The following is a 19,587-nucleotide window of genomic DNA, read 5'->3' on the forward strand; positions in this document are numbered from 1 at the left end:
TTTCGCTTTCTAAAGGTGAGGTTATGTAAATATATTTAAGGCAATTAATCGTGCTGTATCTAAACGTGTGTACCAACCAACACGTAAGGTTAGTGCAATTTTAGCCGTGTCAATGTAGCTAATTAGCATCCAATTATTGGATGCTAATGCTAGCTAAAATGCACACGTGTGTGTGTTTGTGTGTGCGTGCGCGCATGGCGAAATGTTTCTAGCTAAGATACCTAGCGTTATATATTGTAACTAGCATTAGCCATGAACAAAACCACAAACTATCAACATTGAAGGTTAGCGCAATGTTAACCGTTAGCTTAGTGCAATCTTAATCATCAGGGTTTTGTTAATGGGTAAGGCTTGGTAAAATTGACAACTTAGCATCTTTCTCTCCTAACGTTAGCATTTGTTTTTCGTGGGGCGTTGTCTCAACTTGTCTGAAGGAGTGATTCAGGATCAACATAAGAAGGTTGGGTGTAATGCAATACATTCGTAACGTTAATAGCTCATTTAACCTAGCTCCTTAATATGCTAGCAGGTAGTTTGTCTCAGTTTAGACAAGTCTCAACATGCCTGTCATGGAGATGGGCCAGAGGCGCGCGTATTAGCTGCTAGTGCATTGCTGCTCTAATCAGACTTTGGTTGATTTTTTTCACATTTTATGCAGTTTCTAGGATAAAACAATGAATCCAGTATGCAGAAAAAGATGTAGTATGCATTTTTGGTAGTTGGGCTTTACAGATAAGAAATTGCTTTCAGCAGTGACTGAGATTCTTTGAAAGTGAAGGCTTTCATTTAAACTCTTAACAGTAGTATTGCCTTATTTGGGGCCCATCACAAATCAAGTATGAATCAACGTGTTCAGTGACTGACTGTGTGCAAATAGAAGTATATACTTATCATTTTAATATGTCTTTATTGGAAATGTTTGGCCACTTGGCTGACAGTTTGCATCTGTGAATTACTAGACTTGGAGCAGTTTTGGAGAGATGCAACCATGTTCCCAAAGGTGAAATACCAGGGTACAAAGAAGTACATCAAATTACAACCAGGTTTCACGTATCTTGACTTCATTAATGAAGGTGAGTACTTGAGCTGTGTAGTAAATGGTACTATATACAGTATCTGCCTTATGTCGTTCATGCACAAATGTAGGGATGCACCAATCCACTTTTTTCACTTCCGATCCGATTCCGATACCTGAATTTGGATATCTGCCGATACCAATATTTTTCTTGAATATACAGTATAGGCAAAGATTTGGCCAATTAAAGTTTTATTTTTTTATATACCTTGCAAAAAGCAGACAAAATTAAGAAAATATACAAGGCAAAGAAGGATACTATTATACATTATTATACAAATTATGGCCAGCTGTGCGCTGGAATTGCAAAAAAAAAAAAAAAAAAAAAAATCAATTCCGATCCGATCCGTGAATTAGTGCCATATCGGCACCCGATACCGATATTGGATCGGATCGGCCCCATCCCTACACAAATGACATCACTGGCATCAACTCTCAATAACTGTGAAGTGTCAAATACGGCTGGGGGATCTAGCTAAAAAGTATATCAATGTCAAATATTTCATATCAGTCGATTAGGGGTGCACCGATCACGTTTTTTGCCACCGATCACCGATTGCCGATCACCTATGAGAAATATCTGCCCAACCGATCATCGACCGATCACCGATATATATATATATATATATATATTTATTTATTTATTTTGTAAGCAGCTATAACAGTTTCCATTTTACATATAGGCCTACATTTCATGCATCAAATTGAAAGTGCAGCACATTTTCTTTTTTTCTACATCAATATTTTATATTTTGTAGGCTAAAGGAAACCGCCAACATGATTTTTTTGTGTGTGAGATAATTGGAGCACAAGACTGTGTTGAACTAAATGGCTAGTAGTTCAGTCCAGTTCCCTCAGTTCAGTTTATAAAAGAACAAAACTGATTCCACTTCGGGATTTCCATGTTACCAGTTCAATGCAGTTCAGTTCACTCAACAAAAATACTCAATTTTCCGGGATTTCCCTGTTACACAAGAAAAATAACTTCGACCCAAGTTAACTATTTTATCGATTAAGCTAAAGCGGCTAAAGCTAACCGCGTGTTGGGAGGATACACGCACACGTTGGGAGGATACACCCAAGGATACACGCAAATATGGATCAAACACAGACTTAACAGCATGCAAATGCCTCGGTAGGCACCGGGCGGGAGGACTGGAGGTAACTTCTCTCTGCTGAGTCTGCTCATCACCAGCTGATGTGTGTGATTCAAAGACGCAAGGGGTGTGTTGACAGCATGACAGTCTTGTGTGGTGTGTGGACAAAAAATGTGCCTCGCGATTTGCTTGGAGCACTGTGCCACTACGCTCTATCAGCCACTACTGTAAAACACCCTCCCTCCTCCCACCCTCCCTCGCTCCGGGGGAAAAATGTCGGCGATTGAGCCAGAAACACAGTCTGAATGAAATTGAATGTAACGTTCCCAATTCTATGTATTACATTCTAAAAACTTAACGGCAACATTTTGGAAGGCTAAGCCACACAACTAGCTCGTTGTAATCTAACATCATGCTTCAAAAGATGGAGAACTGGCTGTGTTACGACGATGAGGATGCAAAACATGTAATTTGCATGTTTCGTTCCACCCATGTTTCGTCCGCGCTGCCAAATTCAATGGAATGAAACGAATCTTGTAGCCTTGGACATAGTGAAGTGTTTTTGATTGATTTGTTCATCGGACTCAAAACGGTCTCCGCTGATAAGACACGGAGATCTCTGTTACAGGCAGGCACTACGCCTCCTCCTGACCAGTTTTAAACATTAAAACACCTGCGGCTTAGTCCAGTGCGGCTTATATATGTAACAATCATTCAATTTAGCTGCTGCAGCTTATATTCAGGTGCGCCTTGGCTGACGAAAGCAAATCGTGTGCTTTGCAACACAATGATATAAACGTTAGAGCACAATATGAAAGTTAAACGATGGACATTGAAGACATGAAAATGGGCTGCCTCATGTTTCTCACGTGCAGCATGATCGGCTATGCGATCGGCGACAATAAAGGAATATCGGAAACAGCAGATCACATATTTGAGGTCCAAATCGGCCGATACAGATTGCGTGCCGATCGATCGGTGCACCCCTACAGTCGATATAGATGATTATTGATAATTAAATGTTTAATGACCTGTTTTCATTATTAAAAAACATGAAAAGAAAATTAGGTTTGCATTTAACCACTTAATTTTGAACTATCTTGTTTTCAAGGCACACATGTAGTAATTGTAATGAAAAACATTTGGTAACATGTATTTCATGCCACTTTTTAGTTAGGCTCATTTAGTTAGGCCACATCCCCCCCACATAACCAAGATACACCCTGCCTTTACCGACAGCCAGCTCATCTGTTTTAAGAGACTAGGTTTTGCACATTTCATAATATGCCGAAGCAATCCAAAGCTTTTCATATATTGGGCAATATATGAATATATATAAGGAGAATAAAACGAATAAAAACGGTGCATTGATGAATCAATTATGCATTATGTGCAGTTCTAATCCTGCTTCAATTATCTTATCTGGTGTCATGTTTATCGCCCTCTAGTCAAAAAACAAGTTTGGGCTTGCTGACACAGCTGAACTTGACATCTTTGATGAGACGGACACCGCAGTGGAGGAAGACATCCTTCCTGGACTGCTGGAGGCCCGTCCTGAGTTGTGCCTGACAATCCGGAACAGCATTTCAGATGAAGGTCTGTATACCTCTGTAATAATTGGTACTCAGTTTTTCCAAGAGTAGCTGGGCGCAGACAACCGCTGAGGTTACCTCAGCAGCGGAAGGTGGACCACAGACTTGGCCGACTCTGCTCAGTACGTGGGGTAGTCCACCGCATGGGGGACACCGCAGAGAGACTGTCGCTGCTCAGAGCTTGGGTCTCCCTGCGGCGTCACCATTGAGCCAGTCGGTCGGGCGGCATGTAGGCATCTCTTCCAAGCAGCAACCGTGTGGTTTTGTGGTTGTCTTTAGGCAAGTTGAATGGACAACTTGGTTAAGGTTAGAGTTATGGTTTGGGTTAGGACTAAATAACAAAAACCTTGCATGTGATTTTGGACATGAGTGATTGGTCATGGTCAGTTAGTGTATAAATACAGTGGTGTAGTCTACCTTTTTTCAGATTGTATACTGACTCTGACCCCCCACTCCCCCACATCTTGCTTCTTCGGTCGCTATTCTCTCTCCTGAAGATTTGTTTACCGACGGGGAGAAAGCCCCACATGATAGCCACCCGTCAATCTCTCTCTCTCTCTCTCTCTCTCTCTGCTCAACACTGTTGTAGTAACACAATTTTTTTTTTATTCAGTTGACTTTGCCATTTCCCACAGATATTGTCTCGTTTTTCTTTCATGGCTTGACAGAAAAAGTCTGCCTTCACGCGCCTAGTCGGCTTGAAAATAGAACTCACGTAAAAGTTGGCGCAGCTCAGGCGAGGTGTGGGTACACGGAAGGTTCACGTTGAGGTGCCCTGTGTACACCGCCTCATTGACTAAAAAGGATGCCTATTTAAAAGCGTGGGTAAAGGCAAGGCTTGGGTGCTGTGTGTGAACTTAGGGTAATACACAGAGCGCACAGGGTGAATTTTATGAATGGAAATTGAAAACGATACGTATCATAGCGCATTTCCCAGTGCGCATACGCAAATCTGAGTCATTTTGCAGTGTGTATACGGCGTATACCTGCGTATCACGTAGACAACACCACTGTATAAATATCAAGTTAACCCAATCGGAGGCAGAGTAGGTGGGTTATCCTGCGCAGGCGGCACGACTTTACAAAGCCAACTTCCGCTGCTGTGGTCACCTCCTTGCGAACGTCCCACCATTTTGCCTGCACCCAGGTCCCATGTGTTTTTCTGCTGCACATAATTGTTGAAGTGAGAATGCTTTTACTATTTTTCCGTTGGTGCTTTTGGCCGTGCCAAGCTAAATCATGTCATCTCCTATACAGGGTTCGTACTTTTATGAAAAACTTGAAAAAATAATGGAATTTAAAAATGGGTATTTCCTGACCTGGAAAGTAATGGGAAAAAATATTAATAACAAATATTGGTAACAACGTTACTGCTAGTGTGATCCCCATCACTGGCTTTTTCACCACAGCGACGACAACTGTTGGCGAGCAGCTGAATGACTCCCTTGGCTACCAAGCAGGAGCTGATGCTCTAACGATCTATGACATTTGTCCTAACTGTGGAGGTAACATAGGTAAAGACAGAGGTTGCGTTAGACTTTTGTAGTCTGTCATTTTGACAGACTGTCATTCCAATTATTACCTGTGTTATAGGGGTGTCACGATATTATAATTTCTACTCCAATACCCCCGAAAATATCTGTACTCGATACCATTTTCGATACCACAGGAGGGGCGGGATGACGAGACATCAAGAGGCATGAAAATACAGTTAGGCAGATGGACGGACAGATGAACACTTCTCTATAATCCAGGCCTGATAAAACTTAAATTTAGACATCAGAGCATGTTTAGCTTGTAGAAGAAACAGATAGCCAATGATAGATAGGGAGGGAAAATCTGAGTTTTCATTCAAAGAAAGCACTGATGGTATCAAAACTGTTGCAAATGAGTATTGTATCCCATTCAAAATTTGAGTATAGATACTTTTGACAACCCTACTGTGTTAAAATAACAGCCTTCAGATTTTTCTGTCATTGTCAAAACTGTAAAAGAGAAAATATTCGGTTGACGCGACCACTGGTTAAAGAGGACATGAAGGGGGGTACGGTGGTGCAGTGGTAAGTGCTGTCGCCTCACAGCTCGAAGGTCCTGGGTTCGATTCCCACCTGGGACGCTGTGAACGCTGAAGGAATGCGTGCCCATACGCATGTCCTCGAGTGCCCACCGCCCGGGTGGAGTCGTCAAAAGGGCCTTTCTGTGTGGCGTTTGCATGTTCTCCCCGTGCCTCCCTGGGGTTTCCTTCATATAGGAACCCCCTTCACCAAAACATGCAATATCCTAGTTGCTAATGTGGTTCCTCCTCTGGTCGTTAAGGGCGCCTGTTCGGAGGGAGGGGAACTGGTTGGAATAGCGTGAACCTCCCACATGCTATGTCCTACCGGTGAAGCTTCCCCTGTCAGGTGAAAAGAAGCGGCTGGCTAACTGCCCATGTCTCGGAGGAAGCATGGAGCCAGTTTCGGCTCTCCCCAGATCGGCAGAGGGTGGAGTAGCAACCAGGATAAATAAATTAAATTTGCACTAATGGGGGTTAAAAATGGGATAAAAAATCGGGGGGGAAATTATTATAAAAAAGAAAGCAAAACAAGGACATGAAACATGATCATATGACTAATTCATTTTCACCTCAGACAAGACATGATGCTGCTTTCAAACCTGAAATGTACCTAGATTTGCTAGAAAGAATAACATTTCAGCTTTTCGCCAAATAGTCCACTGCTAGATGATGTCAGTAGGTTGACAGTACTAGGGATGGCGAAAGTGATATTTTTGTGACCGACAACGACGCTTATTAACCGAAACAGAGAATAGGAAATTTACCATTTATAGCCCAATGCTGCCTGGCTGACAAAGTTGGCGCAACACTTCAACTTAAAGGGACAGATCACCCTAAAATCCAAAATACATATTTCTCCTCTCACCTGTAGTGCTAATAAGTTAAAGTAAAGGTTTAGTAAAAGTTTAGTTTAAAAGTGCCCACTCAGAGGCTCAATAGAGACATTCAAAAAGACCTGGAACTCTCTATTGGGATACTTCGATCTGCTCGATATCATTCCAGATACGGAAGAGGAGTGATTCCCCCCCCCCCCCCCCATGTCCTTTATCCTAACCCCGCTTATTTCTATCTCTCAGATTCCCCCCTCTCTCTATAATTTTTGTTGTTGCTTCTTTGTCTTGTGTTTTGTTTTTAGAGGCCTGAGGTTGTTGAGGGTGGGAGTGTAAAGGGTGGGTTTAAACAAGATTTGTAAGGGTTTATGTGGTACTGTCGATGTTAATATGTCTCGATGTTAATATTATATATAAAGATAATAAGATATATATTATATCTTTCATCTTGGATGATTCAACAGTCTGCTCTGCAAGTCTTGCTAGGGTTCAGAGAAAAGAAAGAAAAAACTCTGGTACACACTGTTATATATTGATGATGATGTATGATGATACTTATATTTCTGTACCAATAAAAAAAAGTTTATTGCCCGCTTTAATTTGGGCATTAAACGTGGCTAATCAATCGTCCAAGGGTAGGAGCCTGCTAGGTTAGGTGTGTTAGAGAGACTGGACATTGACATATTTTTTCTAAAATGTTTTACCTTCTTTTCAAGATTCTTCCCCTTTAGATAATTCAACGGCATCTTCCTTCACGGATACCATGTCACTTTCAAGTGACACTGACCATCGCATGGAAGTTGGGATTCCCATATGGAGCCATACATCCATCTCTGCAGTTGGGAACCAATCCAGCCCTGGAGTCAGGAACCAGTCTACCGCAGATAGTTCTCCGGCAGAGACTGCAAAACAGGTACCGTACTTGAAAGCAGTAGATACCTTTTACTTATTTTATTTTACGTCGAGCTGAAATGAACTCTGGTGCTAGCCTATAGTGCACCTATTTAACAATGTATACAAAAAAGGATTCTTTTGCTTTTTATATCTGCATTTTTTCTTCATTTAAAATTAAGTGCGCTTACATGTACTAGCCAATTTTAACCAATAATCTATGATGTGATGGCTGTCAATCGATCTTCATGGCTCGAAGAAAATTGAAGACTGGAATGCTTGCAACATGGCTGCCTATGGGCAAAAACTGCTAGCCCATAAATGTTCATGCAACTTAGCAAATAAGGGAACATAAAAATAAAGCGAATAGTAATGCCTTTGTTTAATGTAGATTTGGTAGACAGAATTGTACACTGAACATTCTGTTTCCTCTTGTGAATAGATGGTTGAAAATGTCTTGCTATGTAAAGCTGGAGGTGAGGAAGTCCTGGAAGAGTACAAGTCAGAAAAAACACTGGTGACCCGCAGCCGGAGAACACTCGTCAACATATTGGCTAGCCATATGACTGAGATGCATGGGTAAGTGTTCCTTGAACCCGCACTGTAAACTAAAAATGTTTTGTGTTGGTCACACCACAGAAAAATGTGATAACCACACAGCCAAATTTAAGTACGGTAACTACAAATGTAGAGGAATGTCTGCTGAAGTGCCCCCTCCATCTTCCCACAGTGCTGCACAATGTGATACATTGTGATGCATGTTTGGGATTCCGCAAGACTTTTTTCTAAATGGCCAATGCAGCCGGCAACATTCCAGAATTCCAGCCAAAAAGAATATTTATTGGCCCAGTCAAAATGTATTGGAAAAAGAAAGATGTAATTATTTCTTAAATACCGGTACATAACATAGCCAATTATTATATATTTCTAGCAAATTATATTATTTTTAAATCATCTTTGTTGGTGTTTTATTTTAAAATGGTTATCTAACTATTCACCATTGTCTGCGGAGGACCTACATTTTCCCCCAGCTTTCCTGTACAGCGTGCCTTTCCTGCCACGTCACTTCCTTGTCCACGTCAGTGTTGCACTGGTTAGTCTAAATATCAAATTGTGCTCTGTGACTTTACAATAATTTTCCACTGTTGTAAGACAAGTTGACATCTTATATGTCGTGTTTTTATGCATTAATGTTATTCGGAAATAGCTGAAATTGACAAGGAAAAGCCAACTGTTTTCACGTCTATTTTGGCAATTTACACTGTAAACAGTGGAGCACGAACGCGGACAGGAAAGTCATGGCGCCAGGAGAGGCGTACTGTACAGGAAGCTGATGCAAAATGTAGGTCCTCCCCGTAGAGTCTATTTACGTGCCGAAATAGACTAGCTTCACAGATTGAGATGAAATGGCAATAAACACACACACACAACGCTCACACAAAAACGCTATGATCCAATCATCCAACAAATTCATTTTATTGTAGTGAATGAACTCTTCAGAAACATTTTTTTTTTTTTTTAATTCTGAAGGAGGATTCCTACCCGTAAGCAGAAGGAGAAGTATGCCCTGGGAATCATCACACTCTTCCCATCACTGAAGGATCCCTATTCTCCAAATGGCTATGTAAGTTTAAAGTTAGGCTTACTTTCAGTTTTACAGATTTGAGCCTCTCTGAGTAACAAGTAGCAAACACAGCGACTTAGAAGGTTCTGGTTCCCTGCCTACCAACACGATGGTCGCAGGGTCGCACCCCCGTGTTACCTCCGACTTGGTCGCGCGTCCACACAGACACGATTGGCAGTGTCTGCGGGTGGGAAGCCGGATTAAGGGTATGCGTCCTGGTAAGAAAGAAACTCTGACGCTCTGAGTATGCCATACTACAACTTGCTATTGAAAATTGTCATGAAAATGCATTTGTGCATGGATGCACTGGTCCATACCATAATTCAAATAAACTCTCAATAACTGTCAAACTAGATGAATGCCTGCAAAACTTCACACTTTTCACATATGTGTGAGGTTATGTGCAAAATAAATCGGCATTGAAAATTGGCGGAATGTCCCTTAAGTGATGGTGAAGTGATTACATCAGATTGTAATTCCATGCTTGTAACACCATAATCGGCAATATCAATCAGTCCTAGTGCGTTCACAATGTGAATGCGAATTCACACATGTGAATGTGTCATTACACAAGTAAAACAATTCCCTCTGAGTTTGATCATTATCCCTTGAAGCCCTATCTCACATCAACAGCATGGCTATACAAATGCAAAAATAAAGTATTATGGTTGACATTTATACAATGTTCATTTCCAATGCACTGAACTTTCTTTGACACCAATGACAATGGACCATTGTTTAATGTTTTTAAAAACAACAGGAGCACTTCTATGATGGCGGAAAAGGCACAGGATACTTATCATGGCGCCTCAAAACCATATCCAGGAGAACCCGGAAGGATCAACGGCCAGCCAGAGAAGCCACAGATAGGCAGGCACAAGGACCAAACCGCCAAAGATCTGCAGCCACAGTGCCTCAGCAGCTTGAGGGAGATGCCTGCAGAGAAGCTATATCCTTCATGACTCACACTCCTGATGAAGCAAGTGTGCTTCAGAAGATGAAGATGACCTTCCAACATCGCAAAGGCCTAGTCCATGACTCGCAGACAACCACAGACATCTTCAAAACGTTCCCACATTTTTTAGATGTCAAAGGGCTAGTGAGTAGTGCATTTTTGTTATTTAAAATCCAGTCTTATATTTGTTTAGATGTAAACCCGTAAGGCTGTACTGGCCATTGCCTTGATGTTCCTGTATTTGCATGTGCTCAACAGCTGAATCAAGACTTCCTGCTGCTGTTTGGTGAGGAAACTGCTGCCAAGATGTTGGAGAAGTGGGACACAACATTCAAGCCCAAGGTTATCGAACAGGCAAAACAGCTGACTCGGTCAATTGAGCTGCGGAGACTGCTGAAAGCGGCTGCGGACGAGAATGATGATGACTCCTGTAAGCAAAAAAACCTTTTTTGTTTATATTTCAAACACCTAGGCTTTGTGCATTCAAAGTAATTTATTGGCTTTCCTCCTCCACCAACCCCCCCCCCCCCCCCTCCAGACTGGGACAGTGGCATGGCATCCCTGCTGCTGCTTCTCCATCTCTTGCCACCCCCAGCTGGACGGAAGAGGGTGAAGATCAGTCCAAGTGATGCAGTGGACAAAATGGTGCACTTTCACAAGGTATGTTTGTTAGAATCTTTTATAATAAAATTAGCTAGGTGGACGGTGTTTGTCAGTACCCACAGCAGATTTGGGCAGACCACGCCCTGTGCCTGCCTACGCAGCAGTCAAGTGCTGGGGTTGGTCAGGAGATGGCGTTTTGTTTCCTTTTTGAGGGAGTTACTTTATTAAAAACGTAGTCCTTTGGACATGAGGGGTAGAAAACTAATGTGTTTTTGCATGTTTTTGTTGTGTTTTTCAGTCATGCCGCAGCATCGAGGAACACCTGCGTGTAAGAGAGGTGAAGCAACCATACATCCTAGCAGTTGGCCGAACCCAGGACAAGACTGATACGTTCTACATCGTCGTGGACAAACAGCTCATCCCCTGCCAAGCAACCAGCTCCTTGGGGGCTTTTGATGAACTGTTCAAGTCCCACTACGTGTTCAACCTGTCCTACGATGAGGCCCTGATCCAGCTCTACACCTTTGTGCAAACAACGATCTTCAACATTGATGTTGCAACAGCCAATGAGACCCCAACAATCCGTGAGTTGCGGGCAAGATTTTTCAACTAAATGTTGGTGTTTCATTTGTCAACAAGCACATGTCGATTTTTCAACTAAATGTTTAAGTGTTTCATTTGTCAACAAGCACATGTGGGTAACCAGTCGCTGATAACCCATTTAAGAATTGATTTGTGCACAAGGTCGTTGTAGGCGCCAGTTTTGTACATATGCAGGTTTCAAGAAGCATTTAAGTACTGTTCATGAGAGGGATGTTCCTGAAAGTGGTGAGGCATTTCTAGCTAATTTCCATGGTCTCCACGATCCTACTGAAGTTGATGAAACAAGTGGCAGGCAGGTCTCAGAGGCTGCAGCAACTTGCTCAGCAACTGGCAGGCTGAGCTCAGAGGTTGAATGTTTAGAGGACAATGAATCAAATAGTCATCAAAAAAATACAAAACAAATTTGTGCTTCAATTATTGCTAAACTCCAAGGAAGTGGTGTTGCAAATAGTCTTGTTTCGACAATTGTTAGTGATTTGGAAGAACTTGCTACAGGAGTACATTCCCAAGTTAAGCATGAAATACTGTCTGCTGTGCCTAAAGATGATCCTATAAGAGCTACATTAGAAGAAAGATTTGAGAATTTTGAAAACCCAGTTGTAGATTTTAATACTGAAACTAAAAGAATAAGATATTTCAATGAGAAATGGGGGATTGTGGAGCCAGTGGAAGTAATGTTAGGAGTTCGATTTGATACAAGGCGAAATAAACAAACTGGTAATTATGATCAAGTCCCAGTTAAAGAAACATTCATGTACATTCCAATTTTGGAAACGATAAAATTTATGTGTCGAAATTCTGATATTTGCGAGCTGCTTCGGAAACCTCATGTATCAGAAACTGACAGATTTGATGATTTTTCTGATGGAAGTTATTTCAAAAGCCATCCATTGTTCTCTAAACAACAATCTGCCTTACAAATACAAATATTTTATGATGACTTTGAAACTGCGGGGGTGCTTGGCTCGAAACGAGGTGTTCACAAAGTAGGTGCAATCTATTTTGTCCTCAGAAATTTGCCACCAAATTTTAACTCTGCTCTTACGAACATTCATTTGATTGCACTGTTTCATACTGAAGATGTGAAAAAATATGGCTTTGATCCAATTCTACAGCCTCTGATTAATGACATCAAAACACTGGAGACTCATGGCCTTGATTTACCTTTCTCCACTGAAAAAGTTCATGGCACCATATCTCAGATAACTGGGGACAATTTGGGGATGCACGGAATTCTAGGTTTTACAGAGTCTTTTAGTGGACGACATTTCTGCCGTTTGTGTTTGATCGAAAAAAATGATGCTCAGCATGTTTACTGTGAGGATGACCCAAAGATCATCTTGCGTGGAAAAGAGCTCTTTGAAATGCATTGGAGGGAGTTGCAGTCAGACCCACAGAAGTTATCCGTGTTTGGTTTAAAGTAGGGATGCACCGATTGCGATTTTGTTGGCCGATTCCGATTTCCGATTTTTGAATAGTCTGACTTGCCGATACCGATTTTTGCCGATTCCGATTTTTTTTCTAAAAACAATAATTGACAGCTTACACAAACATTTTTGTAACTTAGCTTTAATAGAATTCTTGTTTTCAAGTAACAATTCTGAGGTAGGACCATCTCATTAAAACACATCTCAAAATAAAAGTGCTCCAGGTTACTGGACAGAGCTTTTCTTTTTTTGTGCAAATAATACAGTGAATATAATAATACAAATCTAGTAGGCCTACACAGCTATCAGTGCATTCACTTTTCCAAAATAAAACAGGTGCAACAGAACATCAAAATGTTCTCCATGGAGCCCAGCCATCTGTAATATAAATTAAAATAAATACAATATAGCCTACATTTTGTTTAGACTACAAATGCACCATTACAGGTCCTTAGCCTTCTTTGCTCTCTCCCTATTTTTTTTTTACATGGTCCAACTTTCTTCTTTCTTTTACAAAGCTCCAACAAAAAAAATTAAGTGCAGTATTTATTTTTGTATTTAGCAAAATCCAAATGAAAAGTGCAACTAGAAACTATAACAAGGCACTTTTAACAGGCATACTACTGCCTAAGGCTAAGGCCTCACTTGGACAGTCACATTAATGACAAGTTTTTCTTCAGGAACAGAAGCATCTCTGCCTTGTCACCAGCTAGTCGGTTTCTTCGTGCATCTATCACATGTCCAGCCAAGCTAAACAACCGCTCGCTGTCAACGCTTGTGCATGGGGCAGAGAGGTAGGCACGGGCAAGTGGAGCAAGTGCAGGGAAACGATGTTTATTGACCCTCCAGTAGGTCAATGGGCATTCGTTTTTCTTGATGGGCAACTCAGACTGGTAACTCTGTACCTGCACAGCTGCAGGGCTGGCCAGCAGCTGCTCTGCATCAGCATTCTCCTGCATTATCTCCTCATGTACTGAAAGCAGCAGACTTGGCCTTTTGGCTGCAGGCCCAGGTGTCGTGGATGGTCCTGCAACAGGTTCCTCCTCGTCTTCCTCCTCCTCAGGTGCGTCCTCCTCAGGTGCCTGGTCTCCTGGTCTGCGCTCCTCCTCAGCCTCCAGCATAGTCAGAATCCGCTCTTTCACTTGATCCTTAACTTCTGCTGAGAAGTAGCGACTCCTGTACCTGTTGCATAAACAGACAAGAAGGATAATTCAAATTTATTGTTTCAGAGACATAGCCAGGCAAACGCATAGGCAAGCATAACTACAGTAACTACTAGCCTAGAGTAGATAGATATTATTGTCTTCATTTATTATTTGACAAGTATAGTAATAGGCTTTTTTGTATGTGGCAATATTAATAATATGATAGATATTATACAGTAGTGTAAGCTATTAACTTGCCTGGGGTCCAGGAAAGTGGCCACAGTGTACAGTGGCTCCTCTTCAATGTTGCTGAACCTTGTCTGGACTGCCTCCAACAACGTGGCTTTTGTAGTCCCCACTCCACGGTCAGTGTCTGCTTCTCTCTCCAAAAGCCGTTTCAGCGCAGTGATTTCTGGAATGACGTCTGCCGCTGTTGCTGTGGATTTGCTGATTTGTTTTGTGAGTTCCTCAAACGGTGCGAGGAGCGTCACCACGTTCTCTATCAGCCCCCACTGATACGCGTTGAGTGTGGCTGGCAGCTCGTGCTCTGCACCGTACGCCCCGAGAGCCCGTCTCTGCTCAATGAGTGACTCCAGCATGTAGTACGTGCTGTTCCATCTGGTAGGAATATCCTGCTGCAGTCGTTTCCTATCCTGGCCCAGCTGATGCTGGATGTCGTGGAGTCGGGAATAGGCGAGTGGCGAGTGTTTAAAGTGGCCGACAATCTTCCTTGTATTTGCCAGCACGTCTTTGATACTGCGTTGAGACAGCAGACCCTCATTCACCGCCAGCTGAAGCGTATGTGCCATGCAGGGCAAACTCGCCAGGTTGCCATCTACCATTGCTTTCGCCATATTTCTAGCGTTGTCACGCAGCACCACATGAACCCTGGTTTTATCGATATTCCACCGTTGCAACATCGCGTCCAACTTTGCAGTTAGATTGGCTGCAGTGTGGGACCCTGGCATTTCTGAACAGTGTAGGAGCACTTGCTGTAGTTGAAAATCTTCATCAACCCACTGAGCAGTCAGGCTTATCATTGACAGTAAACTCACGTTTGATGTCCAGATATCCGTAGTGCAACTGATTTGTGCTTTGCTCTCGTTTAGCACGCTCTGTGTGCGCTCTGCCACCAGCTTAAACAACTCTGGTAGCGCGGTGTCAGAGAAGTAGCGCCTGCTCATAATTGTGTACCTTGGGCACAGATAATGCATCAGGCGTCTGAAGCCTGTATCCTCGACTACGGAAAATGGCTGATCGTCCAAAGCCATGAACTCGATGATTTTCCGCGAGATCATTTTGGACTTTTCGTTGCTTATTGAGAAAGCTAGAGGCTGCTGGCTTGTGGTGGGTGTGGCTGGCTCTGTGCTTTTGGCAGCGGATTCAGCCTTTCTTTTGTTCGCTTCCTCAAACTTGGCATGTTCACCTGGGTGGTGATTTTTCAAGTGTCTGATTAAGTTGGTCGTTCCGAACGTTTTCGCGCTTGCTCCTCCACGGCTTATTTTCGCCTTGCATGTGTGACAAACTGCACGCTTTGTATCGTCTTCACTGACGGTGAAAAATGTCCACACCAACGAAGACATGTTGTGGCATGAGCATAGTGGCTGCAACTCATCCGTCGGGTGCGCGCACGTCACGTCAAAATCGGCTCACAGAATCGGCATTTTAGAGTGACCGGAACAGATCACCGATCGAGGCCGATCACGTGAAAATCGGCCTTTTCCGGTCACGTGCCGATCGATCGGTGCATCCCTAGTTTAAAGAAGAACTCAAATCTGAACAGCCTACAATTTTTTCACGTTTGTCACAATTTTTCTTTGGACATTATGCATGACATTCTTGAAGGGGTGGCACAATTTGAGTTAAAGTTACTTTTGGAGCATCTCTCAGAAAATGTCTTGTCCAAGGCTGATGTACTCTCAAGAATTTATGCTTTTGACTATGGCTACCTAGAGCGCAAAAATCGACCTACAAGGGTTAACCTGGACAGCATTGGCAATAATGTAGGACTCAATTCTATTCAGACTCTTTGTCTGGTTCGAAACATGCCTTTAATTTTTGGTGACGTTGTGCCAGAAGGAAACGAAAACTGGAATTTGCTTTTGCTTTTACTACAGATAATCAACATTGTATTTTCTCCATCTGTTACACTAGGCATGACTGTACACTTGAAACATTTGATAATGGAACATCATGAATTGTTCAAACAGTTGTATCCACATAGAAATCTGATCCCAAAACATCACTTTATGATACACTACCCAGCTTGTATACGAAAGATAGGACCCCTAATACATATGTGGAGCATGAGATTCGAGGCAAAACACAGAGTTTTTAAAACCACCCTGAAAAACTTCAAGAACATTACAAAATCACTTGCAAAAAAACATCAAATGTCCATAGGGTACCATTGGGAGACATCGCCATTGAACCATACTGAATATGGACCCTTAAAACCATTTAGTTTGGACAATGAGAATAATGACATGTTTGCTCAAGTCTTGAATGCAGCTGTACCAATAGACATCTTCTCTACCAACTGGGTTAAAATCAGTGGGACAGAGTACAGGACAGGACTAGTGATATGCAGTGAAATTGAAGATGAGATGCCTGTGTTTTGCAGAATTCAAAAAATTGTTTTAATCGATCATGACATCTACTTCCTTGTAAACAAGCTTGTCATTGACCATTTCAGTGAACATTTTCATGCCTATCAAGTGTTTGACAGTGATGAGAAAGATGTGATAAAAGCAAAGTGTCTTCAAATGTACAGGCCATTTGATTTACAAAGCGCATATTCTTCTGAGAATGAGTCGGAATATATTGTCCCCCTTTTTTTGTTTTAAATGTGCAATATCTCTAATACATGTGTAATGGTGCTTGGAAATAAAAGTAAAGTGATCAGTGATAGTTTTGTTTGAATGATTTATAGCTGCTCACTGTTAATTGGCTCAAAGAGAATCATGTGGTATAGGGTTTTCTGTCTTAATGAGTCTAGAATTGTCAATTTTGCTGTAGACATTCATGGTGGAGTGCATGCATTCAAATTGTGCTAAACTGTTAAAATATATAGAAATTGTGCATTGGAAATAACACTCAAGAATAGCTCAATGTAGTGTAAAAATACACTTTCAGATGGTTAGGCAGTAACTGCTGGTGAAGGTGAATAACTCTACTTTGAGTAAAACATACACTTTAATGTGTCATAAGATAACACTATAGGGGTTAGGCAGTGACTCTGCTGGTGAAGGTGAATAACTCTACTTGGAGTAAAACATACACTTTAATGTGTCATAAGATAACACTATTGGGGTTAGGCAGTAACTCTACTTGGAGTAAAACATACACTTTAATGTGTCATAAGATAACACTATTGGGGTTAGGCAGTAACTCTACTTGGAGTAAAACATACACTTTAATGTGTCATAAGATAACACTATTGGGGTTAGGCAGTAACTCTACTTGGAGTAAAACATACACTTTAATGTGTCATAAGATAACACTATTGGGGTTAGGCAGTAACTCTACTTGGAGTAAAACATACACTTTAATGTGTCATAAGATAACACTATTGGGGTTAGGCAGTAACTCTGCTTGGAGTAAAACATACACTTTAATGTGTCATAAGATAACACTATTGGGGTTAGGCAGTAACTCTACTTGGAGTAAAACATACACTTTAATGTGTCATAAGATAACACTATTGGGGTTAGGCAGTAACTCTGCTGGTGAAGGTGAATAACTCTACTTGGAGTAAAACATACACTTTAATGTGTCATTAAAAAACACTGTAGGTGTTAGAAGTTGAACACCAATAAAGAGTTTAAAATGAACACTAGCTAAAGTGTCAATTTAACTCGGATCCGGTGAGAATTACGGTATATAAACACTGCGATAGTGTTAATTTTAACTCTCTGCGAGTTAAATTAACACTGATTGTTTTGCTGTGAAGAGACATTTAATGTAGGCCCGCCAGTGTTCTTTAGGCTTAATTAAACGGGAATATATGACAAACTCAGTTCACAAAGTGTGTGACGAGTTCATTCACTATAATAAAATACATTTGTTGGATAATAGCTTTTGTTTTTTGTGTTTTATTGTTTAATCTTAATGGGTCTGCAAACCCCGAACCAAATTAATTAATTAAATAAGGAGCGGTGTGCGTGCAGCTCCTCCCTTTGCGCAGACCGCACCGCAGTGAATAGTTAGAAAATTATTTGGAAATCAAAAAATGATTTAAAATTTAGATTTCGTTTGCTAAGAATTATACAATAATGTGCTATGTATTTATGAAATGATCAGGCTACATCTATCTTTTTTCAATAGGCTACATTTTGACTGGGCCGGTAATTATTCTATAAGGCCGGAATTCTGGAATGTTGCGGCTCAATTGGCCGGCCAGAAAAAATGCTAGTGGAATCCCTGGTTTGGTTACAAATTCGCTAAAGCTGTTTCTATCCCATTTCTTTTTTTCGATAGGCCTACATGCTACCGCGCCGCCGCTCACTTCCTGTTGCAGTGTTTGCTATGGACATAAAAGAAAAAAAAACATTCAAGTGCAGGACTGACCATTCCGTGAAAACCGTCTATAGCCTGCAGCTGAGCAGCGAAAACAAAAGTAACGATGTCGAGTGAATATTTCTGCAGTTTGCCGAATGCTGAGAAAAAGGAAGTGCTGTAGGGTTGCGCTCTGGTGAAAACCGTCTATAGATTTGATCTGATTTCAAGATTATGGACGATTCATTCAAATTAAATTGCCGCTCGTATGGAATAAGGCCATATATGGATTACAAAGAGCAGCGGGAGACAAACCAGGAGGTGCTATCTATGTGACAGAAGCTATGTTACCATGTTTCTTTGCTGGAGGACATTTTCTATAACTGGACCTCTTTGAATTTTAATTGAGTGCCCCTGAGCTAAGGTTTTCATAATCATTTCCTACGTCTGTGGTTCTCAAACGTTTTCACGTCAAGGACCCCTAAACTGACACAAATTAGACCACGGACCCCATTTGATCAGACTTTGTCCCAGGGTCCCCCATCTGATAAGATTTTTGCTTTTAGATGTTTTGTTACAGAAAGTGTATGAAACCCACGACCAAAATAACCACACATTCTGTCTAGGGATGGGCATTTCTAGCAAAAACACTATTCGAAATTCGCTGGCCAAAGTCGACTTTTAATCGAAATTCGAAAATAAAAATAAAAATGTAAAAAAATAAAAATGTAAAAAAAAATTATGATTTATTTTTTTGTGAGTGAAATGTTGCATTGTCTCCCCTGATTCTAAGTCTAAGGCTTTATTAATTAATAGAAAAAGCTTCTGCTGTGGATTTTTAGCTCAAACAAGCATTGCACCACTGAAGTAAAGAACATGTTACTTGACATTTTCGAAAATAAAAAACAGTTTTGACAATCATGAGTGGTTCATTAAATATTTAGTAGGCTCAGGTCTGAGTGCCAAAGGGGTGCCAAAGTCACCCCCTCTCCCTCTTCATGGGATTTCATCCGCCATTCATTTTTCCATAAACCTTGCTTAAAATGCTTATAAAAATTGTTTTACTTGCTCTAACCAAGCGATTCGACTATACTTAGAATCAGGGGAGACAATGCAACATTTCACTCACAATTATTTTATTTTTTATTTTTTTCCCCCCCGAATTTCGACTTTCAATAATAAGTCGACCTTG

At 41.3% G+C, this 19,587-nt stretch overlaps 1 protein-coding gene across 2 annotated transcripts in view; it reads left to right on the forward strand.

Annotated features, from left to right (window-relative positions):
- grm8a (glutamate receptor, metabotropic 8a) overlaps positions 1 to 19,587 on the forward strand; it is a gene marked incomplete at both ends in the record, with an annotated part of 1,167,224 nt that overhangs the window by 934,386 nt on the left and 213,251 nt on the right. The gene's annotated exons all lie outside the window — the stretch shown is intronic.

The sequence above is a fragment of the Poromitra crassiceps genome, assembly GCF_964638095.1.
Source record: "Poromitra crassiceps genome assembly, chromosome: 2".
Lineage (NCBI taxonomy): Eukaryota > Metazoa > Chordata > Actinopteri > Beryciformes > Melamphaidae > Poromitra > Poromitra crassiceps.